Consider the following 16,144-nt stretch of genomic DNA (forward strand, 5'->3'; position numbering starts at 1 on the left):
ATCGGGCTCTGCGCTGACAGCTCAGAGCCTGGAGCCTGCTTCTGATTCTGTGTCTCCCTCTCTCTACCCCTCTTCCTCTCATGCTCTGTCTCTCTCTGTCTCTCAAAAATGAATAAACGTTAAAAAAATTAAAAATAAAACAAATTTAAGGTTTAACCAGCTCCCATGATTGAAGAAGATTAAATCCTCAAGGTAAATCTCTCGTACCCTTTTCCTAGTGGTCCTGCTTCTCTGATGGAATCCTGAGATACACATGCATATAAATTCAAATAAATATTCTCAATATAAGTGAATAATAACTTCTCATTTCCATGGTTAAAAAAGGACAGAATTAAAATACTGGATGATAATAATCATACATGTACTGGGAGAGGTGGAATTAAAGCGTTCCAAGGTGCTTACGCTATCCATAACCAGAGTTAAAATTTGTTTAACATTAGGCTTTGCCAAATTAAGCGTGCATGGTAAAATTTCAATGAAAATTATCCAAAGACTAGAAAGAGAACGTATGTATTTCATTTACATCAAAATGAATAAGAAAAAAGGAAATCAATTTAAAAGAGGCAAGAAATGGGGCGCCTGGCCGGCTCAGTCAGGGGATCGTGGGACTCTTGATCTCGGGGTTGTGACTTCAAGCCCCATGTTGGGTGTAGAGATAACTTAAAAAGAAAACCTTAAAAAAAAAAAAGCGAGACAAGAAAGAGGAAAAAAGAGGTAGATTTCAAAAGCCACTTGTCCAAATACATCGTTTTGATACTTGAAACGTGTATGGACTCAATGCACCAATTAAGAGATTGTCAGATTAGAGTTTTTAAAAACTAAGTCCATGTAAGTGTCATACACATGAGAGACTCACATAAAATCTAAGGATGTGGAAATGTCGAAAGCAAAAGTATACAAGAAGATATTCCTGACAATTGCCAAGCCAAAGACAGCTTAGTGTCAGGGAAGGGGATGTCTCTACAGACCCACAGTCTTTTTTTGCATAAATTTAGTGACAGCCCTTGACCCTAAACAGATAGCTACGCTTACCAGCCACACTGGTATACTTTGTTGCTTTGGAGAGGAGGTGTGATTTTTTTCCTTTATTTTTGACTTTATGTTAACTGAAGTACCAAAATGTCAAAATCAGAGGTAAAAAAACTTTTGCTGATACCCAAGCTGCTGAAAACTGCATTAGGGGGGTTGCTATGATATTAACTGACTGGAACTTTGACACTTTGAACTTTGAACTTTGATCAATTGACAGTGGGGAGGAAACTGATGACGACCCACCAGTTGGTTACACCCTATGGACTTTTCTTGGTATGCAAAGGGCTGCAGGTACACACAGGATACTTTTGGAACTAACCGGGAAAAAGCCAACATGTGCCATCTTGGAAAAGTATATACAACTTGCTGTTCATTATCATGCAAACAAGGCAACAGGGGTAACCAAAGAATTGTTTTCTGATTGACTAGTAATGGCTTTGCACCAGGGGTGCAAACTCACTGCAGGCATTCTAGATTGGAAAAAAAGAATTATAAGATGTTATCATCATTTCTGGAAAACTGCTCTGCACGCCTCCTTCCTGAGCTTCTCACGAAAACCACTGTTTCAGCTTTTATGTCTCCCCAGTGAGATGTGCCCGAGTACAAAGAATTTTAGAGCAAAGATAAACACTTTTTGTTTTCAGACTGTGCTGTGCGCTTGTTATAATCACAGAGCCTAAGACTCCATGACTTCTTAAAAAGAATTTACTCTTAAGAATGTTATTTACACAGTTGCCCGTGCTTGCAATGATGATCACAAATCAACAATTCCCAGACACTCGACAGAACTGCTGTCTACAGCGGTATTTGAAAAATGAACCTGCCTATAAGGGCTTGGGAGACTTTTTATGTGACTGATGAGAAGATAGTAATATCAGACTTCGTACCTGCACAAGAAGTTTATCAGCCTAAAATGGAAGTAACGAGGAGATGATGTCAAAGAAATGGTAAACTCTATGGTTCATCTATCATTCATTCTTGGCGTGATGGGGAAATTCCTGAAGTGGTGTTACATACAGATAAGAGTTGACCGTGACCATGAAGGTGCTGATGATATGAGGGACACAGATGAAATCATGCCCCTTGCCAAGGTGGTGAATATTTGTGATCGGGGAATAGCCTTGAACATTCTGCAATTAGTAACGTGTAGAAGGTAAAATGGCAAACTGCCCAACTAGAAATAGACTTCTTAGGAAGAAATTGAAGTTAACGGATACTCACTAAAAAGAGCATCAATTGCAATGCTGCTTCTTCATTTGAGAATCCTATTCCTGACTCATCAAGTATCCAATAGGAAAATGATGGCATCCTCAAATTAGGATGATCCAAGGAGTGTTTAATAAAGAAACTACTTGCAAAGGTAGATGCGGCATGTGGGAAACTAGAAAGAATGGCTCAGTATCCCGGAGATAGGACTACAGACCTGTTACATTCCTGGGTCCATAGGAATAAAAGGAGGAAGTGTTTATAAAACTTGGAAGGAGAGAGTTGTGTGCAGAGGGCCACCTTGAGAGGCACAGTGACCTTTGCTTGGTGGACATAACCCACAGTAACCCTTCAGGGAAAGAATGAGAGAAATAAATACCCTATCCTCTTCCTCCTCCCTCCCTCCCTCTGATCTCCCCCAGAAAGAGTGTTTCCCCATGGCCAGAACTACCTGGAAGCCAGAGTACTAGGCTATTATCATCCACTCAGGTAAGGTCCCTAGGGCAGAAAGCAGGGTAGAGAAGAACACAGAGTAGAGAGGAATGGGCAAATGAAGATGTCTGGCACAATCTACCTATTTTGCCTCTCTTTTCCTTCACCCAGGTGAAAATTCCATGCCCCCTGGATGGGTTATGTGGAAAGTTTCATCAGCCACAATATCACTGTAGGGCAATATCAACACAGACATACACCCAACTGAAACCTAAAACATTCACTGACACAGGTATTCTTTATATAAAATGGGGGGGGGGGAGGTGTTGATTTAAATAACACACATGTGGTTGTTACAGTCATAGGTCATAGGTTCTAAACTGGTAGCTCAAACTATTTCCTTCCACTATTCATTTCATTGTTCCCTTACTCTCTGCCAGCACACTGGCCAGATAGGGGCCTTTATTTGGTGGAATGACCCAACACTTCATTCTATGGGATCTGAGTTCTTGGAAGTCTTGTCTTTATTGAGTTGCCTCAGTATTCCACTGTCCAAGACTAGAGGGTAAGGAAATAATATAAGCACACACACGAATCACTGTAGTTCCAGATATCACCTCCTTTGTGTAGAAACAACTTAATCTCCCCTCAGGCAATAGGCATCAATAGCCCCACTCATTACAGTGACTCCTTTCTCTGCCTGTTGGCTCACTGGCACAAGGAGCCCCAAATGGCTCTGGTTTTTAAAAATGTGACTTTATGGGGTGCCTGGGTGGCTCAGTCGGTTAAGCGGCCGACTTCGGCTCAGGTCATGATCTCGCGGTCTGTGAGTTTGAGCCCCGCGTTGGGCTCTGTGCTGACAGCTCAGAGCCTGGACCCTGTTTCAGATTCTGTGTCTCCCTCTCTCTGACCCTCCCCCGTTCATGCTTTGTCTCTGTCTCAAAAATAAATAAACGCTAAAAAAAAAAAAAATTTTTTTTAAATAAAAATGTGACTTTACCATAACCCCCAAGTTTCAATACCCCCATTGTTACTCAATTGTAAATGTTCTTTAAATTCAACTATGATTCTATTCTTTGAGCTATCAGTGACTCAGAAGTGTGTTTTTAAATTTCTAAATATGTGGAGCTCTAAAAATATGTTAATGGTCAAATATAATAATACAGAAAGTGCAGAAAAAGAAAAATACCTGGAAATTAATAAGCTAAGCTACCAATAGCAGAAGTTAAAAAAGGAACAACAGAATTACTGTGAGAAAAGGAAGAAATAACAAAGATAAGCACAGAAGTCAACGTCAACAGCAACAGCAAATATGATAAAAAAAAAAGATGGGGATAAAAGATAAAAAAGATTCTAAAAATGGGTTCTTTGGAAAGACTGGCAAGACTGATAAAAAGCAAAAGAAGGGATAAAAGAAAACTGTTAGGAATAAAAAAGAACCACAATGACAAATAAAACAGAGATTTAAAAGAAACGTACAGAAATCCATCAAAAACCATAATCCTAATTTTTAAATTTTAGACAAAACAAATACTTAGAATAGTATATCTTGGCAAAAAAAAAAATTTCAGGAGAACTAGAAGCCTGAATTTTCCCTTAAAACTGTTAAATAAATTGAAGCAGAAGTATTGTGCCTCACTAGGTATATACTCCAGGCTAATGGGCAAATTCTACCAAACATTCAAGGAGCAGATCATGCTACTTGGAAAAAAAAAAACCTTCCAGGAAATAAAAGATAAAATACCTCCCCATTCATCTATGCAGCCAGAATTATCTTGGTGTCCAAACAGACAAAGATAGTACAAATAGTAAAAAGTATAAGCCAATCACATATATGAATATAGATAAACATTTTAGCAATGAAATTCAGCAGGGTGCAAAAAAGAAAAAAAAGAGAACACAAATGGCTACATTAGGTTTAAGTCAGGCATATGAAGGAGGTCTAGCATTTAAATCTCTATACATGTTCACCACTGCCTAACATTAATGGACAAAAACTGTATGGTCACCCCAACAGATCTGGGAAAAAGAAACTGAAACTATTGGAGATCCATTCACGATTTAAATCACACGAGTATTCACATATTTGCGCAACTCTTAGTATACTGGGAATAAAGAGACTTTCTTAAACTCATAAGCCTGTCTTCAAGAAAACCTACAGCAAACATCATTCTTAATATGAAAATATTGGAATATTAGCAGCAGTTTCTTCAAAAGACAGAAAGAAGGCAAGAACACCCATTGCTGCCCATCTATGCAACACTAGAAGTCTTAGGCAACTCAGTAGGGCAATAAAAAGAAATTAAAGTATAAGGACTGGATGGCAAAAGCATATCTGTCATTATTCACATTTGATATAATTGTCTTTATAGACAACCCAATAAAATGTATAGGCAAATTATTAGATCTGATAATAGAGTTTATCTATGTGGTAGATTATAGTAATACTAAAGTTAATTGCCTTTTTACATATCAACAATGAACAATCTGAAAAGAATTTCACAACATCAACCAAATCTTTCAGCTACTTGGAAATAAATCTAAAGGTATACAAGACCTGTATGCATAAGATTACAAAACTCAACTGAAAGATTAAAGACTAAAATAAGTGGAAAGACAGCCCATGTTCATGGATAGGAAGCTAATAGCGTACAAAGATGTCATTTCTTCTCATTGACCCACAGATATTCATGGGTTGAATGCAATTAGAAAAAACACTACAATAATTATTTTGTTTGTTTTTGTTGGTTTGTTTAAAGTTTCATAAATTTATTCTAAAATTTATGTAGAAAAGTAAGGGACTTGTAATAGCCCATGTACTCCTGAAGAAGAATAAAGTGATGAGACATGCCCTCCACAGAGCAAGACTTCTTATAAAGCAATGGAAATGTAAAACAGTGTGATATTAGTGCAGGAATTTACAGTTTAGCGGTGGAACAAAATAGAGAGCCCAGAAATACCATGCACATATGGTATTTGATATGTGAAAGAGGTACTTTTGCAAATCAGTGGGGGAAACCAGGAACAAAATTTTGAAATGGTGCATAGACAAATTGCTCAACCATATAGAAACCCAACACAAAAGAGATTAAATCCCTAATTCAAAATATCCCAAAAGGCAATTCTTGATGTATTAAATCATAAGAGGGAAAGCAATACTTTGAGAAGATATATAGGATACTACTTACCTAATCTTGGGGTAGGGAAGGATTTCTTAAGCAGAACAAAAATAAATAAATATTAATACATTTGACTACATTAAACTTAGGAAGTTCTGCTCATCAAAAACACAAGGGAAAACATAAGCCAAATTCTAGAAAACATTTGCAAGACATATAACTGACAAAAGATTAGTGTTCAGAATATATAAAGACTTCCCACATATCGATAAGAAAAATACAGACAAGTATATTTTAAAATGGGCAAAAACATAAATAAGTATTCCACTAAAGAGAAAATAAATAGTCAATACATATATGAAAAGACACTGAGTAGAAATAAGAGGAATGGAAATCAATCCGATCACTTTGGAAAACTGTTTGCCATTAGTTTGTAACGTTGAACATTCATGTGCTTTGTGATCCCAAAAGGATCTGTTGCATGTGATCAGGAGACATAAGCAAGATGACTTTGCAAACCAGCCCCACAAATGTAAACAACCCAAACGCCAGTCCAGAGAGAACAGTAGCTTCATCCATTAATTACAACACCATGGTGAAACACACGTTAAATACGTGAATGATGTTCAGAAACATAATTGAAAGAAGAAATCTAGTCTCCAAAGATATGATTCTATTTTCATAAAGCTCAAAACCTATGAACCACAAATAGCAAACACAAAATTCAGGAGAGTGGTTACTTCTGGGAGGGAAGAAGACAGAAACATACAAATGACTGTTACTACATTCTAGTACTTGGGTTTGAGCAATGCATTCTCAGCTGTTTGTCATATTATACTTTATAGCTTACATAAACATTACACATATTCTTATCTATGCATCAAGTATGACATTAAAGATATAATTTAGATTAAAAGTTTAAAAATTGGTTTCCATGGGAAGTTCATATTCTGCAGCTTTCAGAACTTAAGCTTCATCTTGTGTGAATTAAATTATTTTAAGAGCATTCACTCCCTCCCTGCCTTGGGTCACTTTGTACCTTTTTAGATGTTACGTGACACTGATCAGTTCTTTCTTTCCTGGCTCCCGATGGGTCAGGAGGGAGGATGGCATTTCCCTTCTCTGCAATGGTTGGATGATGCCAGTATTTCCCAGAGGGAGTGACCAAGGCTGCAATAGGCCATCTAAGAACATATTGAACGACAGTATGTTTCCTCCACATTCCAGCTGACAGGTGTGACGGAGCGGAGGCTTTCCTGAAAGATAGGGCAGGGGGAGGCTGTAGACTGGGGAGGCTGGCCTTGGAGAAGAAAGGCCGGGCAGGAGTCCAAGTCAGCACTGGTGTCTGGGAGGGATTCAAAGCTCTTCCCAAGCTGAAAACTTTGGGACTTTCCACCTTTGCAGTTCTGGTCAATGTTCCATTTCCCTGCAAGCAAGCGCAGTAAACCCTGACCATGGCCTTGGCTTAGAGGTTTGTCTTTAGGGGCAAAGATGAATGGGAGTAGAGGAAGGAAGGGCGGGTGCTGCTGGGCACCGTGGGGGTGGGGGAAGGGAAGTTCATGCTAAAAAGGAAAGGGAGGCAGCTCTCCGCCTGGAGGCCTCTGTGAAGAGTAGGAAAGCGAGGGGGACCCTGTGGTATGTGGGTGAAAGCATGGGTCCCCTCTCTATCACTTCCTAGCTGGGTAACTTGGGTAAGAGACTCAGTTTCCTCATTGTGAAATGGGCTAATAATAATAGTATCTTCCTTTGTCACAGGGTTTTGTGAGAATAAGGAGATATATTGGGGTGCCTGGGTGGCTCAGTCAGTTAAGCTTCCGACTTTGGCTCAGGTCTTGATCTTGCAGTCTGGTCTGGGGGTTTGTACCCTGCATCAGGCTCTGTGCTTACAGCTCAGAGCCTTGAGCCTACTTCAGATTCTGTGTCTCCCTCTCTCTCTCTGCTCCTGCCCCACTCGTGCTCTGTCTCTCTCCATCTTTCAAAAATGAATGAACATTAAAAAAAAAAGAATAAGGAGATATATCTTGTTCATTTGCTTGGCACATAGCAGCCACCAAATAAATGCAGACCTAATAAAAAGACCACCTAAAAAGAAATTTAACGAGAAACAAAGTTTTTGAGGCGGGGACTGGCAAGGCAGGGAATAGGGGCACAGGGAGAGCTGGCTGGAGCTGGAGGCAATCCCAGACGCTGGGGCCAGATCACACTCTCCCAGCACCCCCTGCCCAACCTGTCCCATAACAGTTCCTGTAAGGGAACACAAAGACCATCCAGGGACCATGGTGAGGCACTGTTATTATTGTTAACTGGGTTTTTACAAGCTATGTGCTTTCCCTCCCATGACTGACGAGAACTCATGAGTTTCCTCTAAGACAAGATTGACTTGTTCACCCATATGACATTTAAACAATGTACACTTGGACCCAAATAGCACCAGTTGGGATGTTTGGTTTGGGCCTTAGGTCCTTCCTGCTTGGAAATTGGGGCCTTTGAGAAGCAACGTTTGTTCTTGCAGATCTTTAAGTTTTATAACCTCTATCACCTAGGCAGTTGGAATCCTAGAATCCCCATGACCAAATAATAGAAACTTTGGAGATCAGTGTGTGTCTGTGTGTGTGTGTGTGTGTGTTGGGTAAGAGGAAGGCAGAGAATACCAAAGCAAAACCAATGTGGGATGGAGAGACCAAAGTCTCACAACAGGACAGAGCATTTCTGAAGCCTGAAGTAGAAAGACACCTGGGAAAGCCCAGAAGCAGCGCCACTTGTCCCTGTGTCCCGGGAAGAAGGAGGCCATCTGGTAGGCACCATGACTGCTAGCCTTCTCCCCTGTCAGGGGTGATCCAAGGATGAAACCAGATAAAGCCAGATGCTTAATTAACAATTGTTTATGTTTAGATCTCTCAGGTCAAATAACTGGTGTAATCTCTGTCTCTGGATTATAATTACTATAATCTAGAATAATTATTATATTAATTACATTTACTGTATAAGACCTAGAAGTCATTGTCTGGCACTTAGAGCGTCAGTATTCCAGACCGAAGTCTACCACTAACATACAAAGTGATCAAGTAGACAATCCCATGGATTGTCCTCTCTTGTTCTGCTCCCATCCTCTTGGGTTACAAAGTGCTCTGTGCTCAACTGCCCTTATTTCCAGGAAATAATAACAATGAAGATAGCACATATTATGAGTGTATTAGGTACCATGTCACTCCTTATTTGCACTTCTCATTTAGTCTTCAAAACAACGCCATAAAATAGATACGGGTATCACCTTCACTTTATAGACAAACACTGAAACCCACTCAGAGAGGTTAAAAGACTTGTCCAAGGACTCGGAGCTCTAGGTGGTAGGGCCAGAAATCAACTCCCTAGTTGGTGACTCCAGAATCCATGTGCTTCAACTGTTGGCTGCAGTGTTGTGGAAAGAAACAGGCTCTGAGTCACAGCTCTGCCACCAAAGGAAGGAATGGCCAGGGAGCCAAGGAGTGGATGGTTCCATCTTGTGAAATGGTGACCTGAGGCAGTGGGGGCAGGAGTGAGCCACGTGCTCGAGTCAGCAGTGATTGGCGGGGGTTGACTGGAGCACAGGCGATGCCAGCAACACAGAAGGGCACAGAAGACTCTGTGTCATGAACTTCAAATGAACTGGGATTGTGGAAGGAATGGGGAGAAACCATCCCCCGCTGGAGAGCGCTACCATGTCCTCAGGGGAGGAGTCAGAGGTTTGAGTCAGAGGTCAAGCTACAGTAGTTCCCTGGGGCTGACCCAACAAAGTACCACAGCATGGGCAGCTTAGCCAACTAAAATTTATTGTCTCAGTTTTGGAGGTCAGAAGTTGAAAATCAAGGTGTCAACAAGGTTGCTTCTTTCTGAGGGCTGTGAGGGAAGCGTCTGTTGTCTCTTCTTCTTGGCTTGCAGAAGGCCATGTTTCATGTTCACAATGGTGCTTTCTGTATGCGTGTCTGTCTCCAAATTTCCTCTTTTGATAAGGACACCAGTCATATTGGATTAGAGGCCCATTTGACCCATAATTACCCCAGTCTAACTTTACTAACTCTGTATGGATTCTATCTCCAAATGAGGTCGCATTCTCAGGTTCTGAGGGTTAGGACTCCAACATATGAATTTTGAGGGGATGCAATCCAACCCATAACAAGAGTAAAGAGAACAGTCAACAAAGAGACCAAGAGACAGTGGGCCCTTGCTAGACCATGAGTTTCCATGGATACAGGGAGGTGTTTAGAAAAGCTGAGGGGTCAGACAGACGTATGATTAGGAAGTATACAGAGCCCTTTGAGATAAAGGCTTGGACTTCTGGCAATGACTGGGTGACCCAGGAAGTTGATGTATTGGGCTTACCCTAATGGTCTCTTGGGGAAGGTGGTAACCAGTTCCAACTAGCCTAGGACCACCAGACAGCCGCCCCCTCTTCCACTCTCCGTAGTTCAGTGCCAAGTGGGGAGGGAAAGCCTCCTTAGCAGCTTGCTCTCTCAAGAATCATTAAGGTGAGTGGGTTTCCTCCTCATGGAAACAAAAGAACAGGAATTCTCCCCCAAGGCCATCAAAGCAGAATCAGCATCACTGGGCACCACTGACCATTCTGTGCAGGGTAAGGGCAGGGTGTATGTAAGTTCTGGAACCTTTGTGACTTCCCTCAATGAACCAGAATTATTACCCATGTTTCTCTTACAATCAGGAAAACAAAAATCTTAAGAATGTAGAATGTCATCATGGAAGTTTTGAAGCATCCTGACTTAGTGGGTGTTGGGGAAACAGGAACCCCTGAGGCTGCAGAGGGAGTAGGAACCTACAAAAGAAGCACTTGCAGAGAAGACTGGGCTAGAAGGAAGGAGCGATGCTTGGGGTCAGGTTTCTGGGGCAGCTCCCAGATGGGGGAGACCCTGATTGCCTTGAACACAAGGGCTGACGGATGGCCCTGGACCCCAGGGCTGTTGACCCCATACAGACTGAATCTACTCAGCTGTCCTCATCTACCTCCCCACCAAATCCCGACCTCTCCCTGCTTCGTCACTTGAGACTGTCCGGTGTGAGAGAATGCGTGTGTCCAGTCAGCACCCCCACTTACATACTAATCACCCCAAGACACATGTTCACCACTTCCTCTGTCATACTCAAGAATGTGTCAATTCAAAGGAAACAGTTACACAAGAAGTGGGGGGAGCAGTCTAGAGAGGAGGAAAATCTCATGCAAGGAAGATGCATTTGAAATTGAGAACAGAGTCTGAGAACTTCATGAGTTGCAGACAAATCCCTGCAACGGTCAGGTGGGGTAGCAATTCCCAGGGTGGAGAAAGGGGCCATGTGGGCCTCAAGCTCCCTCTCATCTCTCTGTCAGCTTCCCCAACCAGGGCTAGTGCTCTAGGTTCACCATGACTGTGCAAGTTCTTATCCCAGCCTGCCTTCTCTGAACCCAGCACTCTAAACCCACCTCTTCTGGTTCCTCTATCCGCACCTCCACCCTCAGACTGTGCTCAGTCAGAGGCAGTTTTAGGCCTTGAGTCACACTAGGAGGATCTGTCTGTCTAGGTCTCTCTCTGAGATGCCTCCCAGAGGTCCTTGCATTCTTGCCTGGGGTGTGGCCTTCAACCCCTCAGAACAGAGTTCTCAGTAATGTTCCTAGGTCCTCCTTTCCCATGGCTGAGCCACTGGAGCTCATTCCCCAGCTGGAGGCTCAGATCCATTATCAGCCCTAGGACTAGAGCTGATATAAGACAGGAGGGATTCACAGGGTCACAGCTGTTCCTTAACCCTCCTTGAGACTCTGTTCTCACCCCTGGGTCTAGCCTTGTTTTTGAGAGCAAAGGCCCACTTATGCCTGGTAGCTGAATTCCCACATACCTCTCCATGCCAGAGTCCCTTTCCTAAAAAGCTCTAGATGATTCTCAACTTTATAAAGAATAGCTACAAAAACCTACCATTGACATAATACTTAATGACGAGAAACTTGAAGTTTCTCAGGTACAAGGCAAGAATGTCTCTGCTCACTACCCCTTTTCAAGATTGTACTAGAAGTTCTAGGTAATGCAATAAGACAAGAAAAGGAAATAAATGGTATACAGATTGGGAGGGGAGAAATAAAACTGTTTTGTTTGCAGATGGCATGATCATCTATGTAGAAAATCTGAAAGAATTTTTTTAATCTCCTGGAAATAAGTGATTAAACAGGTTTCAGGATACAAGGTTAATATATAAAAGTCAATCATTTTCCTATAACCAGCAATGAACTAGTAGAATTTAAAATAAAAAACATAGTACCATTTACATTAGAACTTATAAAAATGAATATTTAGGTGTAAATCTAACAAAATATATATAGAATCTGTATGAGGAAAACTACAAACTTCTGATGAACAAAATCAAATAATAACTAAACAAATGGAGAGAGATATTCTATGTTCATGGATAGGAAGACTCAATATTGTCACTATATCAATTCTTTTCAATTGATCTATGAATTCAATTCAATATCAATCAAAATCTCAGGATGTTATTTTGTAGATATCAATAAGCTGATTTTAAAGTTTATATGGAGAAACAAAAACCCCAGAATAGCCAACACAATATTGAAGAACGAGTTAAGGTACTGACAGTAGCTGATTTCAAGACTTCTTGAAAGCTACAGAAATCAGGATAGTGTGGTATCAATGGAAAAATATTCAAATAGATTGATGGAATAGAATAGAGAGCCCAGAAAAAACCCACATAAATATAGTCAACAGATATTTGACAAGGAACAAAGGCAATACAACGAAGCAAAGACAGTCTTTTCAACCAATAGTGCTGGAACGGCTGGACATTTACATTCTAGGAGGAGGAGGAGGAGGGGGAGGAGGAGGAGAAGAAGAAGAATCATCTAGACACAGACCTTACACTTACACTCTTCACAAACATTAAGTCAAAATAGATTATAGACCTAGATGTTAAAAGCAAAACTAAGAAAGTCCTGTAAGTTAACATAGGAGAAAATCTAGATGACCTTGGGTTTGGTGATGACTTTTTAGGTACACCAAAGGCACGATCCATGAAAGAAATAATTGAAAGCTGGACTTCATTCAAATTAAAAACTTCTGCTCTGCAAAACACAGTGTCAAGAGAACGAGAAGACAAGCCACAGACTGGGAGAAAGTACTTACAAAAGACACCTCTGGTAAAGGACTGTTCTCCAAAATATTTAAAGAATTCTTAAAACTCAGCCGTAAGCAAGTGAACAATCTGATTTTAAAAATGGGCCAAAGTCCTTAACAGACTTCACCAAAGATATACAAATGGCAAGGAAGCATATTAAAAATGGCCTGCATCATATAGCATCAGGGAAACACAAATTAAAACAACAATGAGGTATTACCACGCACCTATTAGAATGACCCTAATCCAGACCACTGATAACACCAAATGCTGGTGAGGTTGTGCAGCAACAGGAATGCTCACTCATTGCTGGTGGGAACGCAGAATGGTGCAGCCGCTCACCAAGCAGTCTGAGGGTTTCTTCTAAAGGAGTAAAAAAAAAAAAAAAATGTATGCTCATACAGAAACCTGCAAACAGTTGTTTGTGGCAGCTTTATTCATAAATGCCCAAACTCGGGAGCAACCAAGATGTCCTTCAGTAGTGGATAAATAAACTGTGGTAATCCAGACAAATGGAATATCATTCAGTTCTAGAAAGAAATGCCCTATCAAGGCATGAAAAGACATGGGAAAACTTAAACTAAGTGAGCCAAGCCCATTTGGAAAGTTTACATACTGTATGACTCCAGCTATGGGACATTCTGGCAAAATTAAAAGGAGACAAGGGGTATAAAAACTTCTCCAAAAAAAAAAAAAGAAAGAAAGACCAAACTATGGAGACAGTAAAAAGGTCAGTGGCTGCAAGGGGTTGGGAGAGGGATGATATGTGGAGCACAGAGGATTTTTAGGGCAGGGAGACTATTCTCTATGATACAGTAATAGCAGATGCATATCATTATACATTTATTCAAACCCGTAGGGTGTAAAACACCAAGGGTGAACCCCAATGTAAACTGTGGACTCTGGGTGATAATGATGTGTCACTGTAAGTTCGTTCCTCAGTTGTAACAAGCGTATCACTCTGGTGGAAGATGTTGATAGTGGGGAGAGGAGGTGGGAGTGGGGTATGGGGGTAATGGTAAATCTCTGCATTTTCCCAATCTTCATGTGAACCTGAGATTGCTCTAAAAAAAAATCTTAAAAAAAAAACTTTTAAGCTCAAGATGGAGGCCTGCCTTGTCCTGCCCCTCCCCAACTGGCCCCCATAATCCTGCTGCTTCTAGGCCCCAGCCCAGAGGCATGGGTCCCATCCCCCTTGTTGACTCCCTTGTTGTCCCTCAGAACAAACCTGCTTTCCCTGTCACTGTAATCAGCCTGAGGTGGGGACACCCCTCTTCTTGGGCAGCTATTACTGCCTGCCACCGGTAATTGCCTGAAATCTCTTAGCTTTGCACACTTCTATCCGGAAAAACAGACCCATCGTTCAGAAGGGAGCATGGCTTATCAGGCAGGGATTTTCCTGCAACTCCGCACTCGAGGGCGGTTGTTTTATCTGTCTCTGCACAGATGAAATGCTGACGGGCCCTTATCTTCCTCATGACTTCAAACCACACGGTTCAGTTCCTGGTATCTCCTTTACCACCTTGCCCACCCTTGAAAAACAGCAGGTGGTTTCAGGGCAGAGATTTGGGTTTCATCTCCAGTTCCCGATCTTGGGCTCAGAATGCCCTGCTGGTGAGGAAATGTATGTTGGGTGCTTTTCTGGCCTTGGAAGAGTGGTGCAGGGCAAAGCCACCGAGATTGTCCATTGAGGGGCATGGGCAGGGAGGAGGTAAATTCTCCAGCTACAGGATGTCAGACCAGCTTCTCCTGCCAGGAAAGCCAATTCCTTCCACAAGTCCTGAAAGACCATCTTCTATGTGTAGGGCTCAGCACTGGCCAATAGCAACTGCCCTCTGAGGCTGCGTCTCTCCTAGACTTGCTGCCCTCCTTCCATCCACCTGGCTGATAGCCACCCCTCCCAGAAATGTGGGGCTACCATCACCAGACACTGTGGTTCTATCCTTTAAATATGCCACAAATCTACTCACTCTTCTGTCTTCATTGTCACCATCAAAGTCCCAACCAGCATCATTTTCTTCCTGGCGATCGCCTGCTCAGTGATGTCCCCATCCCCAGTTTATTCTCAGCATGGCAACCTGAGCCACCTGCTTAAAAATCAAATCTGATCATATTAATCTCTGCCTGAAATTCACATAGCTTCTCAGTGCCTATAAGATAAAGCTCCAAATTCCTAGTGTGGTTCCAAAGTCCCTCAGAACCTGAGCTGCCACCATATCTCCATCTCCTGACTCCCCATTCTTCCCCTCTCCCTCTCTGGGCTCCACTCCCTGCTCTTCCCAATTCCTCAAATGTCTCTTCTCAGAGACTCTTATCCAACACTTTCCCTACTCGCCAAACAACTCCTGCCCACCCTCAGTTTAAATGAAACCTCCTTCAGGGTGCCTTCCCTAAATCTCCAGACAGCCCTGCTATCTGCTTCTCATAGCAGCTATGCTTTTTGTTTTTCAAAGCTTTGAAATGTTCATCATCCTTTTGCTCATTATCTCTGTCTTTAACAAAACTTTGGGCTTCACAAAGGCAGGATCATGGCTGTTTATTCGGTGTTCTGTTCTCAGTGTCCTGCACAGTGCCCAAAAAGTTGTAGGAGTTTAATATATTATTCAGTTAGGGTTGTATTAGTTTGCAATGGCTTAATTTTTTTGTTTTCATAATAAATCAGAATATATATATATATATATATGTATATATATATATATATTTTTTTTTTTTTTCAGAATGTATACAGAATGAATCTGGATACCAGTGTTGGTCCAGTACCTTGGTAATGTCAGGGCCAGTGTGTGAATGGTTCTCTTGGCTTTTCCCTCTTTCCTGTTGCTCTACAGTTGGAAGATAGCTACGCTCCAGGCTTCAAGTCCAAGTTCAATGATGGAAGGAGGGGGAAGAAGAGAAAGGCAAAAGATCATCTCCTTGTAAATTGATCTTTTTATTTGTAAAGAGGAGCTCTCCTCCTCAGACCATCCTTTTTGTTTTGGGTCAAAACAGGGCAAATACTCATCCTTAAGCTAATCACTTCCCAAATAGAAGGAGACTTCCAGAACTGCTTTATGAAATCGTTTTTCTTCTTCGTTATTTTATTTTTAAAATGAAGGTTCTTCTTAAGGGTTGCAATAAAGAACCACCTTCCTTGAGCACAAGAGATCCTCTTAGAGACCTAAAAAAATAATGGTTCTGTTAGAAGAGAAGAAATAGGGTGAAAACAATAT

This window comes from Panthera onca, chromosome B4 (genome assembly GCF_046562875.1).
Source record: "Panthera onca isolate mPanOnc1 chromosome B4, mPanOnc1 haplotype 2, whole genome shotgun sequence".
NCBI classification, from domain to species: Eukaryota; Metazoa; Chordata; class Mammalia; order Carnivora; family Felidae; genus Panthera; species Panthera onca.